General features: G+C 44.3%; 1 long non-coding RNA gene across 3 annotated transcripts in view; it reads left to right on the plus strand.

Annotated features, from left to right (window-relative positions):
- Nucleotides 1-22,287, plus strand: part of LOC109256539 (uncharacterized) — a 42,693-nt gene extending 20,406 nt beyond the window's left edge. For 2 of the 3 annotated variants that reach the window (XR_002075700.2, XR_008419318.1), the window contains exons 2-3: nucleotides 20,214-20,939; nucleotides 22,240-22,287. This is a non-coding gene — a long non-coding RNA (uncharacterized LOC109256539). Of the gene's footprint in view, nucleotides 1-11,280; nucleotides 12,034-20,213; nucleotides 20,940-22,239 lie in introns of those variants that run through there. The other variant, XR_008419317.1, reaches the window with a different exon arrangement.
- The last annotated feature ends 438 nt before the right edge of the window (nucleotides 22,288-22,725 follow it).

Raw genomic sequence — 22,725 nt, forward strand, 5'->3', positions numbered from 1 at the left:
ATGTAAGTGTCCATGTTGTGTCTGAGGACTGGGAGTATGGGTGGGCTGCAGAACCATCCCTGAGTCCATTCAAACGCCACACAGTAGTGGAGGGTGGTTTGGAAACTGGGCAGGTATGCCCAGGTATATGTAACGTTTACAAGAAGCAAGATGCTGGTGTGGTAGAGAGGAGGAGACACGGAAGGAGACAGAAGAAAAATAAACACTAAATCATGAGATAAAAATTTAGAAGGTACGGGGGCACCTGGGTGGCTCAGTCGGTTAAGCGTCTGACTTCGGCTCAGGTCATGATCCCATGGTTAGTGGGTTCAAGCCCTGGATGGGGCTCTGTGCTGTCAGCTCAGAGCCTGGAGCCCGCTTCGGATTCTGTGTCTCCCTCTCTCTCTGCTCCTGCCCGCTTGCTCTCTCTCTCTCTCTTTCTCTGTCGAAAAAATAATAAATAAGCCTTGAAAAACTTCTAAAAATTTTTTTAGAAGATATGGTATATCACTGCAAGATAAATAGGACAATCTCTCCCAACCACATATGCAGAGATACCACTGGAAGAAGGAGAAAACTTGATAGAAAAGGTAGGAGGGTCCAAAACACTTGGTAAGAAGGCGTTTTGAGACAGAATACCTGATTCCCAGTGGCTGGCTGCCATAGTTCACTCTCCTGGTCTGTCCACCACACCATCCTTTAGCTCGTGCTCTCTCCAGAAGTGACTCCCATTCAAAGAGAAAGAAAATTTGGAGAATAAAATTAAGAAGTCAAATGTATACCACAGCTTAGAAAAATTTTACTGTACAGGGGGACACTATACAAACACTTCTCTACAAAACGAGTAAATTAAAGAAAATCAAGTAAGATATACAATGGCTTGAAGAAAATGTATTAAGAGAAGAAGGAAAGTGACTTAGTAGAACTTGGGGGGGGGGTGGGAAGCATGGAGGAGAAAAACAAAGCCATAAAATCATTCAAAGTTAGGGTGGATAGCATCAGCAAGAAAAGTTAGCATGGCGGAAAATATAGTTGGGAACGTGAAAGACAGACTCAGAAGTCAAATAAAACTAAATGAAATGAAGCAAGACTTAGAAAAGCATGGCAGACAGAGGAGGTACAACGTAGGTGTTATTGGCAGCTTGGACAAAGGAGAACAGAACAAACGGAACAGCACCACCGAAAGTCAACAACGTTCTAGAAAAGAACTTTCCTGAATAAAGGAGAATCTGCATTTGCAAACTGGAAGAACACAACACAAACCCGGAAATATTGGTACGGAATGATCAATGCACATCCTGGTGACATTACTGGACATCAAGGATGAAGAAAAAAGTCCTCAGGACCTTTAAACTTAAGAAACCCCCTACTAACTGAGAAGGGTTGAGCTATTATCAGCCTTACAACATAGGATTAGACAGGCATATCTCAGGAACATCCAAATGGAAAGGTGTGGACGTCAAAAATAGCCTAGTCGCCATGTTCGGTGTTAAAACCAGGACTATTGAAGAGTCTCACCAGATAGGGCAGATTAAAAGAGAAAAGAGAGGGGCGCCTGGGTGGCTCAGTGGGTTAAGTGTCTTGACTTCAGCTCAGGTCATGATCTCATGGTTCATAGGTTCAAGCCCCACATCAGGCACTGTGCTGTCAGCACAGAGCCTGCTTCGGACTCTCTGTCCCCTCTCTCCCTGCCCTCCCCTGCTCACATTCTTTCTCTCTCTCTCTTTCAAAAATAAATAAACATTAAAAAAATTTAGGAAGAGAGAGAAAAATAGATGAGGAATATGAACATACGACGTAAAATAAAAGAGCAAGAAATAAAAGAAAAAAGAATCTTGTAAACCTACTAGGAAAACCAGGTCAGTTTTAGAAAGTTTCCTTTTGGTTCACCAAAAATGCAAAATGCTTGCATTCTACGAAACAGGAGATTCAAAATAACCTGGTCGGAACTTAGCGAAGCAGAATCTGACTGTGAGCAAGACAGAAATAAAAGAAATTCTGCACAAAAGTGAGAAATTGTACAATAGGGTAAATTTAAAAATAGTATATTAGACACAGTAAAGTACAGACTTGATAGAGAGGGAAATTGAATTGAAAATAAAGAGGACACATTTTAGGTTTCCAGTTTGCAGAAGAAAATGGTAAGGAATAAGAACTAACGGTATTATAAGATAGTAATAAAAGAATCATTAAAGCAGAGGTGACGACTACAGTGGGCAAAGAATATACTTCCAACCATTGAACAATTTCCAATCACCAGAGAAAAGTCACAAACAAAAGTAGTAAAAAATATTCAAGAGTAAAAGATGGAACTGAATCCAGTCAAGATCAGAGACTGACAACGGCTCGTCAGAGGCAGGGACCCCGGGGTCCTCCCGCGTTGCTGGTGAGGATTGGATTGGCACAGCCATTGAGAAGACCCCAGCAGACACTGTTTAAAAAAGTTCTCTTTTCAGCGGGGCCTGGGGGCTCCGTCGGTTGAGCATCCGACTCTTGACTTTGGCTCAGGTCACGATCCCAGGGTTGTGGGATCGAGCCCCGTGGCCGACTCTGCACCGAGCGCGGAGCCTGCTTAAGATTCCCTCCCTCTCTCCCGCTGCCCTTCTCTCCCTCTCATGCACTCTCCTTCACTCTATAAAAATAATACATACATACATAATTTTTTTTTTTAAGATTTAATTTTTAAGTAATCTTTACACCCACCTCGGGGCTCAAACTCACAACTCTGAGATCGAGAGTCTCATGCTCTACCGCCTGAGCCAGCCAGGCGCCCCTACATTAGTAGACATTGTTAAATGAAGCATGCGGGTGCCATGTGACCCACGGTTCTCACTTCTGGATGCTTTTCCAGGGAAGCTGTCACACAGGTTTCTGAGGTGACAACTCTGAGGACATTCGTCCACGTGTTGTTGGTGATACGGGGATCTGAAGGTACTCTCGGTTCAATCACTAAGGCACAGATACGTGAAAGGGATGATATGCACACCATGTGACGCTATATACAATCAGAAACCAGTGCACACTCAGAAAATGAGGTCCACGGCAAGGTGACATTTGTGTGAATTAACGCTATGGGCACGTGCAACAATGCTGCAACGTTTACACGTGCAAACAGTTGTCAAAGGGAAGGAGAAGGAAGTTGGAGGGATATGAAAACCCAAGGGAATAAATAAGTGAACCCATTAAGCAAGAGAAGGGCTCTGTCAAATAAGCAAAGAAGGTGTACCACCAAGTGAGGAATGTGATGAACTCTATCTAAATTCCAATCTTATCACACACCGGAAAAATGAACAACTCAACGCCTACACACGACTTGACAACTTCACAGATAAAGAATGCTGCACGTTTCGAGTGGGAAGCAGAAATAAACAGCCTGCAAAATAAGAAAATTAAGGCTGGCCTCAGATCAAGGGCCAAAAGGGACGGAAGGACAGCTTTAGCAGTGTTCCACAGTTGTGTTCTGTGACGAGACGTTCTCCCACTTACCTCGTCCATTTCCTGTCCCAGATCTGGAATCAACCATTTCTCCAAACATCTCTGATCCTTTTTTTTTTTTTTAATGTTCATTTTTAAGAGAGAGAGAGAGAGAGAGACAGAGTGTGAGCAGGGGAGGAGAAGAGAGAAAGGGACACAGAATCCAAAGCAGGCTCCAGGCTCTGAGCTGTCAGCACAGAGCCCGAGGCGGGGCTCGAACTCACGAACTGCGAGATCATGACCTGAGCCGAAGTCGGCCGCTTAACCGACTGAGCCACCCAGGTGCCCCCACATTTTTAGTGGGAAAAAAAAGACCACAGTCTGGGTACCAGGGGTGCTCAGTGCTGCTGAGTTATGTATTATTTCTAGGACTCTTCCATGGACAGAGCTAGCACATATGTATTTCTTAAGAAAAACTATATCTTGCATTTATATCCAGTTCAAAAATCAGGCCTACAAGGATTGTGTCTGACCTCATTAATCTCATATTTGTATCTCTTTTCAACCAAACCCAAAACTCAGTTCTCAGTAACACAGATGTGATTACTCATTTGCCTGATTGTTATCTTGAAATAAATAACAATACCCAAACTATCACCCATAATGCTATTGCTAAAAACAGTTAAAAATTTTTTTTGGCAATATTTTGTCCTTTGGATCTATTCCGTTAGGGAGGCACTTGGACTATTTCCTCTACCTGAGATTAGGTCACCAACAGAGTCTACAGTTAGGTTCCTCCGTTTCAATTTACTTTCAGAGACTGGGGGAGGGGGGGGGTGTATGTTTCTGTATTTAATTTTTAAAAAAATGTTTATTTACTTTGAGAGAGAGAGGGAACGTGTGTGTGCATCCACTATAGAGAAAGAGAGAGAGAGCACTCATGCATGGTGGGGGGCAGAGAAAGAGGGCGAGAGAGAAATCCCAAGCAGGCTCCGTGTTGTCAGTGAAGAGCCTGTCATGGGGCTCGATCCCACCAACCACGAGATGGTGACCTGAGCTGATATCAGGAGTCAGCTGCTTCATCGACTGAGCCACGCAGGCGCCCCCAATTTTGTTTTATGATTGTGTAAAATACAAACAGGGCTTCAAAGGCAGATCTAGAATACAAGGTCCATTTTAAGAAGTCCATTGTCGACTCCTGATGCCTCCAGTGTATTTCTTCTCTTTCCTAATTTAATCATTTAAGTGTTAAGTTTCATTAGGGTTTAACATCTACCTGTTAATTTAATATCTTTGACATGTAATGGTGTATAATAATATGTTATAATAACATAAAATAACATAAGTATAGCAGCAACTCTATGTTATGTGTTATTATAACATTGTGTCGTAGCATTAATAATTATGTTAATTTAGCACAATTCACGGAACATATAATGCTATATTGACACATTTTGTCAATTAGCACAACTTCACATATACCGTATCTGTATTCAACACCTGTGTTAATCAGATAGGCTGTATGTTAACGTGTGCGTGTGAATGTGTGCGTGTTTTATTTCCCCTTTTTTAAGTAAGGGGTAGTGTGGTACACACACATTTCTGCACCTCGCTTTCTCACTTAACAATATATACTGGAGATCATGCCACATAGCACGGGTTTTGAGAAGACAAGGTTGTAACTCAGAAGGAGAGTCCTTGTTTCAATTCAAAAGCAATAGAAAGGCGGTTTCCAGATATGCAAGGCCATGGAAGTGTTTTGCTAAAAGCAAACCAACAGGGGCGCCTGGCAGGCTCAGTTGGTTAAACATCAGACTCTCGATTTCGTCTCAGGTCGTGATCTCAGGGTTCGTGGGATGGAGCCCTGGGTCGGGCTCTGTGCTGGTGGACGGAGCCTGCTTGGGATTCTCTCTCCCTCTCTCTCTGCCCCTCCCCTGCTCATACATGCACCTGCTCTCTCTCTCTCTGTCTCTCTCTCTCTTAAAATAAACTTAAAAAAAAAAAAACACCAACAAATGAACTCCATAAAGAATGTATCCATCTCATGTGCAGATGAGAAGTAAGTAAGTAAATCCCAGAGGACGAAATGTGAGGCTAGAGACAACCGGCAGAAAGCGCTGGAATGAATGGAGCATGGAGTTAAGACACGTAAGCGCTGTCAGCCGATAGTGTGCAAATGTGAACGGACCTTGAAAGATTCCGGTGATAAAACGGTCATATTTTGAAAATGAGGAGCCCGAGTTTAACATTTCAGATAACAACTAACGGCGAGCAAGAAGGGAGAGTAATAAAAACAAAGGATGCTATTTTTCTCATCTGCGGATACCGTGTATCCTTGATTTTAATAACTGAAGAAATGGATATTCAATTTTTTAAATTGAACCAGCAGCATACTGTCTAAATTACTAATGAAAGGGAAGGGAGGTTCTTGTGGGAGCCTCGGAGGCCTGAGGGGAAGCAGCAGCGGGTTCAGGCGGGTTCAGGGGCTGCCCGGCCCTTCTCCTGGATCCCCCTCTGGGGTCTGGGCTGCATGCGTGGTATTCACCCGCTGCAGGATGTCCACACCGCTGACGTGCGAGACCACAAGAACAGACATGGTTTCCGTCCGTCCTTATGGGGTCCAGCTTCTTGTTCTCTTGAACTTCAAGCTCTAGCATTAGACACCCAAATAGCCTTCCAGAAACTGCTTACCTACCTTGGCTGTGTCCATTCACATTCCTATAAAAATTCGTATCTGTGTGCTTATGTGCACACATGTGCGTTTTCTAGCTGTGATGCTTCTTGGATTGAACCCCGGCGGATAACAACACCAACACAAACCACGTATATACTATAAATTCAGGGACATAAATGTATCAGGGAAATGGCCTTGAGCTGGTGATTCACTCGAGTTTGGGCTCTGCCAGCCACCATGTAGAATATTGGGCAAATCCTATTACTCTGAATCTGTTTCCTCGTCTGTGATATGGTGGGTTGGTGCCACTAATCTCTAAATTTGTGTCGTTCTTGTTGTTTTTAGAAGCTGTACTTTGACATCCACTGACAAGCTGTGAAATCAATATAGTCCGTAGTGACCAGCATCTAGAAACATTAAATGGAATAGAATAGAATAGAAAATACCAAAGTGCATTATGTGTATTAGGGATAATATTTTTATTTCAAGTAGATAGATAGTGGGCGCCTGGGTGGCTCAGTCGGTTAAGTGTCCAGCTTTGTCTCAGGTCATGACATCGCAGTTTATGGGTTTGAGCCCCGTGTCGGGCTCTGTGCTGACAGCTCGGAGCCTGGAGCCTGCTTCAGATTCTGTGTCTCCTCCTCTCTCTCTGCTCCTCCCCCACTCGCACTCTGTTCTCTCTCTCTCTCTCTCTCTCTCTCTCTCTCTTTCTCTCAAAAATAAACATTAAAAAAAACCCAAGTAGATAGCTATGAATGTTGTCATATAAAATGTATTTCTTACTGGGAGTCAGGTTAGAAAAGCCTGAAAAATACTTCTTTTTCTTTTTTTTCTTTTTTTAATGTTTGATTTATTTTTGAGACGGGGAGAGACAGAGCATGAACAGGGGAGGGTCAGAGAAAGAGGGAGACACAGAATCCAAAACAGGCTCCAGGCTCTGAGCTGTCAGCACAGAGCCTGACGCGGGGCTCGAACTCACGAACCATGAGATCATGACCTGAGCCGAAGTCGGATGCTTAACCGACTGAGCCACCCAGGCGTCCCGCCCCAAAATATTTCTTTTTTGCAATGATCAAGGAAATTATTCCTCAGGTCTAAGACGATGTGTTTACCGAATCTGGACGATTCCAATAAGGTAGAGGATGGAAAACCATAGATTACATCCTGCACCTACTGTGTCTGGCTATTCCGTTCACTCAGTTTTTGTTTTCCTCAGCTTGTAATGTTTGGGTACATGCATGAACCACCCAGCATTTTAAGCCTGAATCGCTTATCGATGTGAAAACTTGCAGAGATGCATAACATCCGGGTTTCTGGCTTCTCTCGAAATTCCAGAATGTCTGCTATATTGGGTGGACTTTGGTTTGGCAGTGGTCAGCTAGAAATGCACAGGGATTGCTCCCCAGTGCACTGGGCATGTGTTTTTAAAATGTAGGTTTTATTTATTATTATTCGGGGATACGAGAAGGCCAAGAGATTAGGAGACAACTGCCACTGCATAGGTAATCTGGCACTCACAGAAGAGAGGGCCATGCCATGCTAGGCCATGCCACGGGGCGGAGGGGCGCACGGGGGAACACCAGGGTTGGTCAGGAGGCAGAAGGAGTGCGGATATGAGGGCAACATCCTTTATCGTGGTATCACAGGCAAAGACAAGGCGGGATGCGCAGGCTTGGGATTGGCCAGAATGAATCATTTCAGCAGCTCCGGGGTGTGGGACTGCCCTTACTTGTCTGGTACTTGGTCCTGAGGAGACGGCGGCCCAGAGCGTATGAAGAAGCCCTTACAGAAAAGTTGGGGGTGTGAGCTCCGGTTTGGTCGGTTTGCTTATGCAAGGCATGCGGGCCGGCTTGTCCTTCACCATCTCTAGGAATTAGCCTAGCCCTTCCCAGGGCGGTCTCTCCAGGGCCAGCAACACCCTAAGAGCATCAGAAATACAGAAACCAAACAAGGCACGATCCATACAGCATGTGGGTTATAATTTGCTCCAGTCCCTACCTGGCCGAGCTCACTCATTTGTTCCAGGCACTGGAGTTCAGGACTCCCAGCTTGACATCAATTTCCCACCGGTACCGTGATGAAGAATGTCTTTCAGCCTTGGAGGCAGCTACGCGTGTTTCAGCTACACACTGTGAACAGCAGAGAAGACAGAAGCGCGGGGTAGCTGTCCTGCGTGGGAAGTAACACCGCAGAAAGGGAAGTGGTGATACACCAGGTCTGGTGCTCACCGCTCATGACTGACGATCTGGGCCGCTGGCAGAGGCACAGGTGTCTCCATAACCTCTGACTGGCAAATGACCCATTGTCAAGGAGACAGAATTTTTCTGGCTGGATTATCAAGAGGGCTCAAATCCCTTTGGACAGCAATTGTCCTTGGTCAATGCCATCGAAAGCATTACTTGGCTTTTTTGTTTTTAAATTTGGGACCAGGACTTAGGATCGTGTCTCCTTACCAGTATCGATGCCTTTGGGGGAAGAAGTCAGCATTTTTTTTTTTTCTTTTTAAGAACTCAGCATTTTAGGATGTTCACCAGGAGGACAATATGCCAAAGGGACACCGCATCTCATCAAGCCTCGCTGCCCTTGTCGTCTTAGATCCTGAATTACATGACAAAAATGCTCTTTCCCTCTTAATTCGTATCCATTGCGGTGCAGTGATGTGACTCAAGTTTCTTAGGGATGCACGTAGGGTCCGGCATTAGAAGGAGCTGGGTTCAAATCCCAGCGTTTACCACTTCACCTTGTGTGATATTGCAATGAACTTCATCGCTTTTTGTCCTTTCTCCAGCTACGGAACCGGGATAATAATATCTATCTGGGTTTCTGCGAGAGCTAAGTAAGTCAATTCAGTAAAGCATTTAGACCCATGGCTGGCACAAAATAAGTGTTTGTATATAATGGAGGTTATTCAATTATTATTCATCCAATATGTCACGCATGGTGCCCCTGCCACAAAGATAAGGCATGATCTCTGTCCTAAGAAAATGCGATCCAGTGTGGTTAAGTGTTGTAATACAGAAAGGTACAGAGTTTGCACGAGGAGGGATCTGTTCTGGGGAAAGAGGTGGAGTACATTAAGGAAAGCATTCAAGAGGGAGGCCAGGCACAGGGTAGGATAAATGAGATCCCTCAAGGAGCCATTCGCATGCCCCTGAGAGTGAGTGTCCGAAATTCTGCATCCTGGGCACCTGTCTTGCCTCACTTTAGCCCTGGACACCTCCCCCCACCCCCCCATTCAAGAGAAGGTGCCATTAGAATTAGATCTTGAAGGATAGCATGAGATGGTCAGATGACATCCCAAGCAAAGAGGAAGGTGTCTAAAAAGCATCAAGCAAGAAAATCGAAGAGCGCATTCATGTAATTCACCGGGAACGAAACATAATGTCGCCACCAGGAAGGGTGAGTACTCCAAGCGGAGTGTGGCGAGACTACTCAGGTGGGGAGGGGTCACATAGTGAAGAACATTTCTAGGCACGCAAAGGAACTTGGCATTTATCCTCGGCCATGGGGAATCTCTGTAAAAAACTTAGTAATGCACTTAAGAAGAAACGTACAGGACCTAAGCAAACACAAATATAAAAATTTTCTGGGAGGCATAAAAGCAGTCTCGAATGAATGGAGACACAGAGAGTTATTTTTGTCTTCCTGATATCGTCGCGACTCGACGTGAATTCTCAAAACTGCATGGTCCTCAAACTGTTACTGTCAGACTCAGTATCATCCAAGGGATTTCCACTCGGCTTAACTCCGTCAGATCCTGGATGATGTCAATCGGTAAAAAGTACAACCTTCTCTCTCACCGCTGTGATTTCTGAACTTGCAGTAACTGATGAAGTTCTGGAGGAGTGAAGGAGCCAGGGCGAAAAACGGGGGCTTTCTGGGCCCCTCCTCCATGTATGTATCACCATATGTATCTGGTGATACATATGCCCGGGATATTTATATGAGACCACACACTGGGGACGAAGTCAAAGTCTAGTACGGAGTGATACTGATCATGTCATCACCGTAACGCTTGGAAACATGGAGCCATAATTAATTTGCTTTAAGAGAGAAAAAGAAATGGAACATTTCTTGTTTCATATAGAGAAATTCTTACCTGCCCCCATTAAGAATCAAGAATCCCTTTTTTAGGGAGGAAGCATATACTTATCTTGATGAGCACCGAATAACGTATAGAATAGTGTTTAACCATTATTTTGCCCACCTGAAACTAATATGGCATCATATGCTAATTATCTTTCAATTTAAAAAAAGAACTTCTTTTTTTAAAAATCCAACTAAGCCCTGCAATATATAATCACTGCCTCTAGTGAAGGCAACGATGTCGGTCAACGCCTTGCAACAATATTTTGCATAACGATAATGAAGAAGCTAGGAATACCTAGCATTTATTTGTTTGGTGCTAATTCACCCACGGCTCAGCTACTGTTTGGCTTTGCTAGGTTGGCCCCCCATGGTTTGAGCACCAGGATGCACGTTGGGTTCAGGTCTTTTCCACATGCCTCCTTATTCTTTAAAAAAAAAAAATTTTTAAGTTTACTTATTTTGAGAGAGAGAGACACACACAGAATATGAATAGGGGAGGGGGAGGGAGAGAGAGAGAGAGAGAGAGGGAGACACAGAATCCAAAGCAGGCTCCAAGCTCTGAGCTGTCAGCATAGAGCCCCATGTGGGGCTCAAACCCACGAACCGTGAGAGCACGACCTGAGCCGAAGTCGGAGGCTTAACAAACTGAGCCACCCAGGCACCCCCACATGTCTCCCTATTATTATTATTATTATTATTTTTTTTTGTATCAGCCACTTCCTAGAGCGTGCCCTTCTTGTGGTAGGTCATGTGAGCGAAAGAAGGTAGTGGGAACACAGGCTTCCTCTTCAGGCCCTGGTTTGGGACTGGCACCTACGACTGTGTGAGGCAAAGCCAATCAAATGGCCAAGGCTCCAGGGTACTCTGGCCCAAGGGAGTATCCTGGACAATAATCCAATCTGTCACGGTCACATAACGGGACTGTTGGGCTTGCTCACACCTCAAATGATAAAAGCTCGTTGACTGCGCGTTCTTTGATAAGTCACTTCTAAGAGTGGTTTCAGTCTACCTTACAGGCTTATTTTGGGACTCCCGGGGACGCAGAAACACTCTGCAAAAGCCAGAGCACCTGAAATGTGCTTTTCATAATTGTTTCAATGGCAAAATCAAACATGTCTGTGAGTCCTCACCCCGAGCTTCCTACTTAGATGCTAATTTTCTGGCAGATGGCTCTGGGGACAGCTTAATGCTGCCCCTGCTGGGCGGGACAGTACAGGTTACACTGTTGATGGAGGCACGTACTAACAATGTATGCTGGGTCTCTTTGAGCATTTAGTATTTATCGAATTCGGGCTTTCAACCTGCCCTGCGTGGCAATGCAGAAATCCTGGAACTCTACTCTTTTTCCTAGAAAGCCCATGTGTTAACCCAAAACGAGCCTCAGGGGGCCAACTACTCTTCGTTCGGCTCAGGCCCTGCAGACACCCCATCCCCGTTACTGACAAATGTCCTCCAATGTCCTGTCCGTGTCACCTGCACCGCCGATAAGGGCAAATCACTTGCAGATAGGCGAGAATGAATCTGGGATTGGGAATCAGGATGCCTGCCTTCCAGGGCTGGCACTGCCTCTTTTCCTTCTGTTTCCTCATCTGTAAAATGGAGATTAGAATAACTGCCCTACTTTCTCACACGGCGGCTGTGAAGACAAAATGAGAAGAGCATGTTGCAAAATAAGAAACACTATTCAAATGCAAGACAATTTTAGATTCTTCGATTCCTCCCTAACTGCATAATAGCCCCTCACATTTGTACAATGCTTCTCATTTTTCAAAGCGCTCCCAGTTGCATTGTCTTTCTGTCCACACCACAGTTTCTCGATGTTTCCGGGGAGGAAGTGGAGGACTGGAACAGTCCTGTGGCTTGCCTAGGGCCAGCGGGTAAGTCACAGGGCCGGGAAAGAAGCCAATTTCCCTGGTGCCAGTCCTGTATTTTCCCCTTTGGGATCCTCTCTGTCGGTGCCCTTGGACGTCCGTCTGGAGAAGTGTGTCTGAGGCCAATGGTGCCGGTGGTGTGAGGGCGGTCAAGGTGTGGAGCGACTTCCTCCCGGGAAAGTGAGCTTAGGGATCCAAAGTTTAATTCCAGGACTTGTCCTGGGCAATGCTTGGGTGGGTTGGGGGGGGGGGTCCCCATGGTCCAAACCCCTGGGTCACTGGCAGCCTCTGCCCCATCTCATTCTACCAGCTTCTTCGTAAGATGGTGGGAAAATGGCCACCAGTTAAGACATCTGACAGCGATTTCCTGAATCCCTTACGGCAATGAGGCAAAGTCCTCTGGGACATAAAACTATCTACTTACTTAAAATGGAAAGAAACTCAGAGATCTTTGTATGCCAGACAGTTCATTCAGCGGCTAGAACATAGAGGCTGACAGAAGACAAGAAAGTTACTCATGGTTGGAGAATGGATTTGGGGTTCTCGCAGATTTGGGGATTCATTCTCCGCTCTGCCACTTACTGATGGGGGGGACCAGGGTGGTTGGGGAGGATCTTCATTTAATAGCGAAATCAACGTATTTAAAGTACCTAGTACCTAGGGGTCACTACAACTGTAGCAGAGTCTGAATAACCTTCTGATGATTTCTTTAGGTTGCTTTTCTAGAAATAGAGGTACCAAGGGGCACCTAGGTGACTCAGTCGGTGAAACATCCGACTTCTGCTCAGGTCATGATCTCATGGCTCTCGAGTTCGAGCCCCATATTGGGCTCTGTGCTGACAGAACCCACTGCAAATTCTGTGTCTCCCTCTCTTCCTGCCCCTTCCCTGTTTGCGCGCGTGCTCTCTCTCTCTCTCTCTCTCTCTCTGTCAAAAATAAATAAACATTAGAAAAAAGAAGTAGAAGTGCCAAGTCAAATGATCTTTAAAAACTCTTGATAAGTATTGCCAACTCGGGCTCCAGAAATGCGATTTTAAGTCTTTATATTCCCATCCATTGTGGCCACACATAGTTGATCATACCCTTGCAGACTCTGGGTGTTATCTTTCTAGAATCTTGACTAATTTTACAGGTGAAAAATGCTACTCATTATTATTTTGGTGCAAACTTCTTTGATTATTAGTGATATTAAATATTTGTTTTAGGGGCGCCTGGGTGGCTTAGTCGGTTAAGCGTCCGACTTCAGCTCAGGTCACGATCTCGTGTTCCGTGAGTTCGAGCCCCACGTCGGGCTCTGGGCTGATGGCTCGGAGCCTGGAGCCTGCTTCCGATTCTGTGTCTCCCTCTCTCTCTGCTCCTCCCCCGTTCATGCTCTGTCTCTCTCTGTCTCAAAAATAAATAAACGTTAAAAAAAAATAAATTAAAAAAAATATTTGTTTTAATTGTATCTTGTCACTAGCAAAGTTTGTCTCTTTTATGTCGTCAAATTCATTAAAGCTTAAAGCTGATCTCACTATGCCCGCGCCCTGCTAACTCTCCTAATATTTTCACCCAAACACTATCTTTATTACACGAGATACCCTTTGATGGGTATGTGTTGATCAGCACAAATCTATTTTGGCAGAGTAAGGAAATGTAGTAGGTTGAATAACAGGAATATAGAAAGATATCTGGTTAGAGATGTTGTAATGGGTGTATGCACTTGAGAATATCTTGGGTTTTTTAATTTTTTTTAATTTTTTTTAATGTTTTTATTTATTTTTGAGACAGAGACAGCGCATGAACGGGGGAGGGGCAAAGAGAGAGGGAGACACAGAATCGGAAGCAGGCTCCAGGCTCTGAGCTGTCAGCACAGAGCCCGATGGGGGGCTCGAACCCACGAACTGTGAGATCGTGGCCTGAGCCGAAGTCGGGATGCTTGACCAACTGAGCCACCCAGGCGCCCCGAGAATATCTTGTTTTTAGAAAAAAAAATAGTTTGAATCAATAGACTTGACTGAACGGAATGTGCTGGCAGAGGAATACGGCATGACCGGCATGATATTTGGATTTGCAGACACGATAAAGAGGAAGATATGTTAAAGCTTTAATATTCTGGTGACCCCAAAAGGTGGAAAGGAACTGGGGCAGGATTTGAGAGGGGTTCGTGCACAGCATTACTTAAACCACGTGGACCAGGTTGGAACACAGATAAAGAAGGTACATAATGCCCACTTTCCTGGCTATGGCACCTACTTTTTGTTCCTCCCATTGGATCCCAGATGCAAAACCTTCAGTACCGGAAGAAAATAATATAATCTTGAGGTAGACAAGATTTCTAATTTTTACGTGATCAATCGCCAAAGAAAACAATCTCTATGTAACCATCAGAAATTTCTACATATAAAGCACTGCACATGTGAAATTGAAAACAGAACCGAAATGTGGGGAAAATATTTGCAACATACATGAACATAGTTAAGTTCCTTTATGGATATAAATGGAACCCCCAAATAATAAGGAAAACACAAAGATTTCACCAGAAATGTGACCCTCAGATGTGAACAAACAATTATCTAAAAGAAACTAAGAGATGATAAATGTCTGAAAAACTGCTCAGCTTTGCTCGTATTAAATGCAAATTATTTAAGCAGTGTGATAACACTTCAAAGACCTAATATTAATTATAAAATAGCATGATATAGAACTTGCATAATTACAGGTTTATTTAAAAACAACAACATCCATACTTACATATTGTCTCCCATGTTGATGGTGGTTATTTTTAAGTTATGAGATTGTAGGTGATTTCTCTCTCTCTCTCTCTCGTATTAATTAAAACTTTTTCTATGATAAGTATTAATTGCTTTTGAGACAAAAAGACCAGTTATGTACTTAAGTATTTACTTACTGTTTTAGTGATAAAATCCAAAGCAGACATTGTTGTATGGAAATGGGTATTCTCATGTCCCCACTGTAGGAATATAAATAATAAGTTCAACATTTCTGGGAACTGATTTGTCAGGAGAGAAACTTTCAGAATCTATACTCTTCAGGCTGATAATTCTGCCTTATTAAATTCATATTAAAATATATGAAGGGCATAGTAGAAACAAGAATATTCATTACAATGTAGCTATTTGCAGTGAAAATTTGTGACAACTTATATGTTCAAGAAGACAGAACTGGAATATAATTACAGAGTCATTAGTGCTGCTCTGAGCGTGGGTATTTGAAGTGTTTCCAAAAAGTGAGTCATGCTCGAATAAATTTGAGAAATACCATGTTAAACAAAGTCAAATATTTTTCTTCAGTTGTAGGATTTTCAGAGACTTTAATAACTAATGTGCGTTATGACAATTCAAACAGGCACTATTTTCCAAACTTATTGTACCGCAGAATTTCTTTTTCTCTCAAGGTAGCTGTGGAAATCTTCTAGAACAATGTTCAGAGAACATCAGTTTTGGAAACATTGCCACAGAGAGTCCTTCAAATGGGGTTGTATTATCTAGAAAGATACACAATACATACGAAAATATGTGTCATATAACTTCATTTCATATGAAATGATGAACGATATATCAAATTTCATATCATGTGAAATGATACAGCAGTTTATAGAAGAGCAGACATAACGGGATCCCATTAATGGGGGACCACGAGCACATTGGAAAGAAACTGGCCAAAAAAAAATTAACAGCAAAGCTTTTTTTTTTAAATTTTCTTTTATGTTTATTTTTGAGACAGAAACAGAGCATGAGTGGGGGAGATGCAGAGAGAGGGGGACACAGAATCCGAAGCAGGCTCCAGGCTCCAAGCTGTCAGCACAGAGCCTGACGCGGGGCCCGAACCCACCAACTGTGAGATCATGACCTGGGTCGAAGTCGGACGCCCAACCGACTGAACCCCCCAGATGCCCCAGCAAAGTTTTAAAAGTGGTCATGTCTGCGTAATGGGAAATGAGTAATCTTTCCTTTTTCGCTTTTTGCTTATACACATTTAATAGGATTTCACAAGGAACCTATATTACCGTTGAAGTAAGGAAAATGATAAAAGTTATAGAAATGATGTCGGGGAATATGCAATATATTGTTCACAATGTGTTCGCTGTGAAAAGGGGGTTACAAAGCAGTTTGTTCAGTATGGTATCTTTTTAAAAACATTTCCGTGTATGGATAGCCATGCAGAGAAAAAGGCAATGTACCAAGATATTAAGTTATTACTCGGGGTCACATCTGGGATTACAGATAATTTTACGTAAACAGATCCCTTTCCTGTTGGTCTCTTGTAAGAATGTGACTCAAACCTCTTGATCCTCCAGGGGGAGGGTCTCCAAGGTGGGCTGCCCATACCCCAAGGAGGGTGCGAGATGATGTATTGGTTGGGGAACATTATTAGAGCAGTAATAGTCATGTACATAATGTGTAGTCATGTACATAACATATATTTGCACAGTAGGACTTGTATGAAGTTTGTAGATGCGTTTCCATACATTAGCAGTGCATTCTCCAAATATTTGCCCACAGGGTATCACAATCAAAGACCGTGCCGCTAGTATACTCAACCACTGGCAAGTGCCATCAGTGGCCACACTTCCAGGCTTCTGAAAGAGAGTGTCTTGATGACACGGGCTTCAATCTTCCCTCTGGTTTTGCTGACCCAAGGTCCAAAGACCCCAGTTTTCTCCTCCGTTCAGTTTCCGAGGTCCGAATCTCTGCTCTCAGGATAAGGAAAAGGGCATTATATTGGTGTGATAGCCACTAAAGCTAAATACTAAATATATCTGGCCCTTCATCTTCTGGATGCAAGATGATTGCCATTCTCGGGCCTGTTGGGTGGACCCACGTGACCCAGTTCTGGTCAGAGAGGTATGAGTTGTAGAGTGTAGAGTAGGCATTTGATTACTGCTGTGAGACCCTCCTTTCTAGCACCATGACCCATGATGTTTGATATTCTGGGGCTCCCATCGGGCTGAGCTCTAGAGAGAGGACAAATATGACAGAGAGCAGAGCCCCAGCTCAGTGAGTGGGAAGTAAGTCCCAAGTGTCCATCAAATGGATGAGCAGATACAGAAAATGTGTTGTACGTATATATAGTAGAATATTATTAAATCACAAAAGGGAAGGAAAAACTGACATTTGTGACAACACGGATGAACCTAGAAGACATTATGTTCAGTGGAATAAGCCAGACACAGAAAGACAAATACCATATGTGACCATATGTGATCTCAGTTATATGTGATATATAAAAAAGTAGAACTCAAGAGAACCCAAAAACAGAATGGGGGATACCAGGGGCTGGGGGCAGGTGTGTGTGTGTGTGTGTGTGTGTGTGTGAAATGGGGAGATGTTGGTCAAAGGGTACAAACTTTTAGTTATAAGATGAATAAGTTCTGGGGACCTAATGTTAATAACATAATGTTAATAACATTGGGCGCCTGGGTGGCTCAGTCAGTTGAGCATCCAACTCTTGATTTTGGCTCAGGTCATGATCCCAGGGTCATGGAATTGAGCTCTGAGTCAGGCTCTGTACTGAGCTTGGAGGCTGCTTAAGTTTCTCTCTCTCTCTCTCTCTCTCTCTCTCTCTCTCTCTCCCTCTGCCCCTCTCCCCCACTTGCACTCTCTCTCTCTCTCTAAAATTAATTAATTAATTAATTAATTAATACCATACTATATACTTGAAATTTGCCAAGAGAGTAGATCTTAAGTGTTCTCATAAAAAAGTATGTGAAGTGATGGAGATGTTAGTATATTTAATGTATACTGAATCATCACGTTGTATACTTTAAATATACACAGTTTTTACTTGTCAATTATCCCTCAATAAAGGTGACCAAAAAGAGAAAATAAGCTCTGATTTGTTTAAGCCCCTGAAAGTTGGGGGATAGTTGTTAGTACACACAACCTAATCCCTGCTGACTTTGAGATCAGAGTTCACCAGTTAACTCCAGGTGTTATAGACGGGCTTGAACCCATCCAACGTTGAAGCCCTATCCTTGGTTCTTATGATGACATGGAATATAATTGCGTATATTTTTTATTTCTTTGTGCGATTAAGGACTACTTATTGCTGACCTTCTAAAGGGAATTATTAAGCATTTAAAAATGTTCATCTACAGAAACAAAAGTTAGTAAGTTACTAGATTTTTCCAAGGACTTTAATTTATTTTTCTGCTAAGAAATCTTCTTTTCCTCTCGACCTATTTCCACAATGGGCTCTCCCCAGGCTCCTTTTCTAACGTCTGCCTGGTGGGTAAGGGATTACAGCAGAGTTATAGCTTATGCAGGAGTGAGACTTAAAAGCCAGTGAAGAGAAAACAATACATAAAAATAGTTCATTCTCAAAAATATTTTTCAGGGGTTTTCTAGTTTTAAAAAGTGTTGATCACAGCTCTAAAGCATTAAAACCCTTGGACATTTCTTAAGTTGCTTCTAAAGAATAGTAGGCATGGCTTTGCACATACAAACCTGCACACGTACGTAAACGTTGACATATATAGTAATCTAAAATACGCCATAAGGGGTACGCAAGCATCTGCACTTACACACTAGAATCACACTTAGCGTGACAAACACTTGCACTATGAGATTGATGGGGGAAATCGGTGGACTGATGTCAACTGTCTCACGCTCACCTTCGGACATAAGCCTACGGAGCGTGTGGTGGACAGACTTTCCTGCATTATTTAATCATGTTTTCTTTTCCCCGTTGGCCAGCCCTGCAACATGTTTGAATTTTTGAATGTTACATGCATGACTCTTATGGTTAAGCTACGCTTCCTCGGTATGGTATTTGATTCTCTTCTTTCTCTTCTATGGGTGGATTGACTTTCTCCCTTTAAGGAAAGCAGAGGTGGGGCGCCTGGGTGGCTCAGTCGGTTGAGCGTCTGACTTCGGCTCAGGTCATGATCTCATGGTCTGTAAGTTCGAGCCCCAAGTTGGGCTCTGTGATGATGGCTCAGAGTCTGCTCGGGATTCTCTCCTCCATCTCTCTGCCACCTCCCTGCTCGTGCTCTGTCTCTCTCTCTCTCTCTCTCAAAACAAATAAACTTAAAGAAAAAAAAAAAAGGAAAGCAGAGCTAATATATCTATCCAACCATTTGTTACCGAGGAAATTTCCTGTTGGCCAAATGGATGCGTGTTCACTCCTAGAAGAGTAGATACGCCACAACCTACATGTGAGCCTCTGCTACCCCTTTTCTGACATCTGGCCTCTCACGAGCTGGGCTCCAGGCGGACGGGGCTGGCTCCCGACCTGGATATTCACTTTGCAGCTCCAGATTTTCCACCCACTCTTCTCCACCCGGTTCTGTGCGCTGGGGGCTGCATCATCGAGCCCCCCTCCCTCACCTGGTTTCTGGTTGTGCGAGGCCAGCGGGGAGCACCAGAAAATGGGAAGGTGGATGAGATAGACATCCATCCCTCCCCACGCTGTTCAGGCTGCTGGCTGGGCTTCTTTGTGGACGCCCTGTCCACAACCCTCCAAATCTCCTCAAACACTTGCTTCCTTTGCTTCCTCAAATAGCTGGCTTCCCTTGCTAATGGTTTTCCTAATTCTTACTAATGGTCTTGAGGTGCTGCACCCTCTCTGTTGATTTCTCTTATTTCTGCCCACTATTTTCTAAGTGATCACATCTGGAAACTCTCCTTCAGTTACCCCTTCAAGCACATTATGTATTTCCTGCTGGGACCTGAACACTTACAGCCTTATGGGAGCCCGGGTATCACGGGGAAGTTGAAACTATGTCAGTCTTCAATGCAGCCGGTATCCTTGGGGGAAAATGCCTCCCTGTTCTTAAAAATATATATATTATTTAGCAATTAAGAAGTAAAGGCAGGCAAGGAATAATACAATGAATTCCCATGCATCTAAACAAATAAAAATGTCAGAACGCCTGGGTCGGTTGAGCACCTGACTTCGGCTCAGGTCATGAGTTTGAGCCCCGTATGGGGCTCTGTGCTGACAGCTCAGAGCTGGAGCCTGCTTCAGAATGTGTGTGTGTGTGTGTGTGTGTGTGTGTGTGTGTGTTTCTCTCTCTCTGCCCTTCCCCCACACATGCTGTCTTTCCTTCTCTCTCTCTTTCTTTCTCGCTTTCTCTCTCTCTTTCTCTCTCAAAAATAAATAAAGTTTAAAAACATTTTTTAAAAAGAAGTAAAGATGTCAATATTGATAAAATCTATCTTTCTGAATAATCTCCTTTGCAGTACATCCCCACGGTGTTTTCGAGCTGAGAATTCAAGCCAGGACCTACCTTGCTCACAAAAAGGACAGATTTCAAGGTGAGCTGTGCCATCTGGGGCATTTCGAAATGTACACGTTGAACCTGTGAGCGAGAGTCTGTGTGTGGCTGAGAGAGAAATCTTTGAGGGAGACTTCGGAGAATGATATGCTTGACCCGGCAGCAATTCTATGCAAGCAACTGCTCTTCTCTGAGTCGCTGGGTGCGCGTTGAGAGCACCAGCTTCGGAATGGGACAGGATTGCCCGCATGGCGATCTGGACTCTTTTATTCGTGTCCTCTGTGACCTTGAAGGAGCATTTTGAGGGAGCTCCTTGGCTATGGAGGCCCATTCTCAACACCGGAAGACACGCCCAAGGTGGCACGGTGTTGAGGATGTATAATGTTGTGTACGGGAGCACTCACTGTACCGAGAGCTTACAGTCGCACAGGGGAAATGAGGTACGCAGGCTGATAAATATGATGCGAGGTGACGTGCCATAAAGGTGGTGAAACCTTACGGCTAGATCGTCAAGGTTGTGCGGAGGGAATGGAGGAAAGAATCTTGGAACCATAGCGCCCAGCTCCCTTGCCGTGCAGGTGACGACGGGGACAGGACCACGGTTTCTAGCTCCGACCCAACTCCCACTGTCTGCTCTCCACTGCGTTACCTCTCACGCCCATTCCGGCTCAAAGTGGCAGTTTTATTCTAGGTAAGCAAGATATCAGCACAATTTCACTCTTTTCCCTTTTTAGAAATTTAAAGTAGCACATATTGCAGGGATAAGAAAATCCAGATAAGCAAAGAGCTCTGTAGTTAGCACGACCGTGCCAAGGCAGTTCCCACTGGCTGACTAGAGTAGGCAAGAGCATGGGTTCTGGAACATGCCACCGAAAGACTGTCCTGGCCCTAACTCCAGCCAGGCTCCTGTGAGTCCTCGTTCTGATGAGGTCTTGCCCTTGGGCTCCGTCCTTGGCCCATTCAGTCCAGTTTTAGCAAGAATCCTGCTGGGGCAGTTTAGTGAAAATCCCCCACCTTTGATATCTGATTAGATTCCTCCCCCTCCAGCCTTGGTATCTGACAACCCATGACATCGGACCCAATTCCTTCTTCCCCCACCCTTGATATCTTATCACCCTGGCCTGCCTTGAGTAAAACTCCTGTGCAGTTGGTTTAGGAGATATCCCCCCTACCTTGATGCCCCCTTTTAATAATTTCCCATCCGCAGACCCCCAGCCCGATCCTTGACTGCAAATCTCTACTTGTTCTTGTTGTTTCTGAGGTTGAGCCGATCTCTCTTCTCTACCACAAAACCCCCATCGCAGTGGTCCCCCTGAAAAGAGTCATCATTTTAAAAATTTTTTTTTTTTCAACGTTTTTTATTTATTTTTGGGACAGAGAGAGACAGAGCATGAAGGGCGGAGGGGCAGAGAGAGAGGGAGACACAGAATCGGAAACAGGCTCCAGGCTCCGAGCCATCAGCCCAGAGCCTGACGCGGGGCTCAAACTCACGGACCGCGAGATCGTGACCTGGCTGAAGTCGGACGCTTAACTGACTGCGCCACCCAGGCGCCCCAAGAGTCATCATTTTTAACAAGAGCCACGAATAATTTTTTTCTTTAGCATTACTACCTGGGTTCAAATTCCAGTTCCGCTATTTATGGTCTGTGTATTATTCTCTTTATTTACAAAATGAAAATGGTAAGACCTACCTCATAAGCGTTGTGTAGGAATTAAATGAAGTGATCTATCTATTTATATCTGTATCCGTATCCGTGTGCCGACCTATATCCATCTAGGACAGTGCCCGGGACCTGGCGACACTCCATACTTTTTGGCTGTTACTATTTCTTCCACTAGAATATACGCCCTGCAGGTAGACTTTTGAGTGTCTTTTTCCACTGCCCTCTGTCCAGTGATTCAGGAAGCATCCAGGACATGGTAAGCTTTCAGTAAATACTTGATGAATGATTAAATGACTGAATGCATTTCTCCGTTTCCCTTTCGCCGAGTTTGGAGGCCGTGGTGAAGTCCTCACGCCTGCCCAAGGTGACAGAACAGAGCCTCGTGTCGTTTCCTCCGTGCAGGAGCCAATTAAGGACAGAGAGTGCTTTGGGGTGTATGCACTCATTCATTCACTTGACAAATATCTAGTGGTAGCAAGTGGTAGAGATAAAGAGAGGACTAAGACCCCGAGTGAGGGCAGAGAACGATCACATACAAGGTACAGGGGATTCCCAGCATCCTTTCCAAGCTAGTTGCTGCACCGAGGGAAGAGCACGTGTTGGCAAGCGACGACGTTAGAGAAGCAGGCGGAGGCCACATCGTGGAGGACTTTGCGGGCTTGAGTTGGGTTCCACAGAAGCAATCCCTGAGACCGGGATTCAGATGCCAGTGATTCCTTAAGAAGTGCTCCTTATAGAAGCAGCAATGGAAAAGGAAGCACGTGAAGAAGGAGGAGGAGGAAGAGGAGGGACAGGAGGCGAGGAGGAGGAGGG

Source organism: Panthera pardus, unplaced genomic scaffold (genome assembly GCF_024362965.1).
Source record: "Panthera pardus isolate Hobbes unplaced genomic scaffold, ASM2436296v1 HiC_scaffold_5, whole genome shotgun sequence".
NCBI lineage: Eukaryota > Metazoa > Chordata > Mammalia > Carnivora > Felidae > Panthera > Panthera pardus.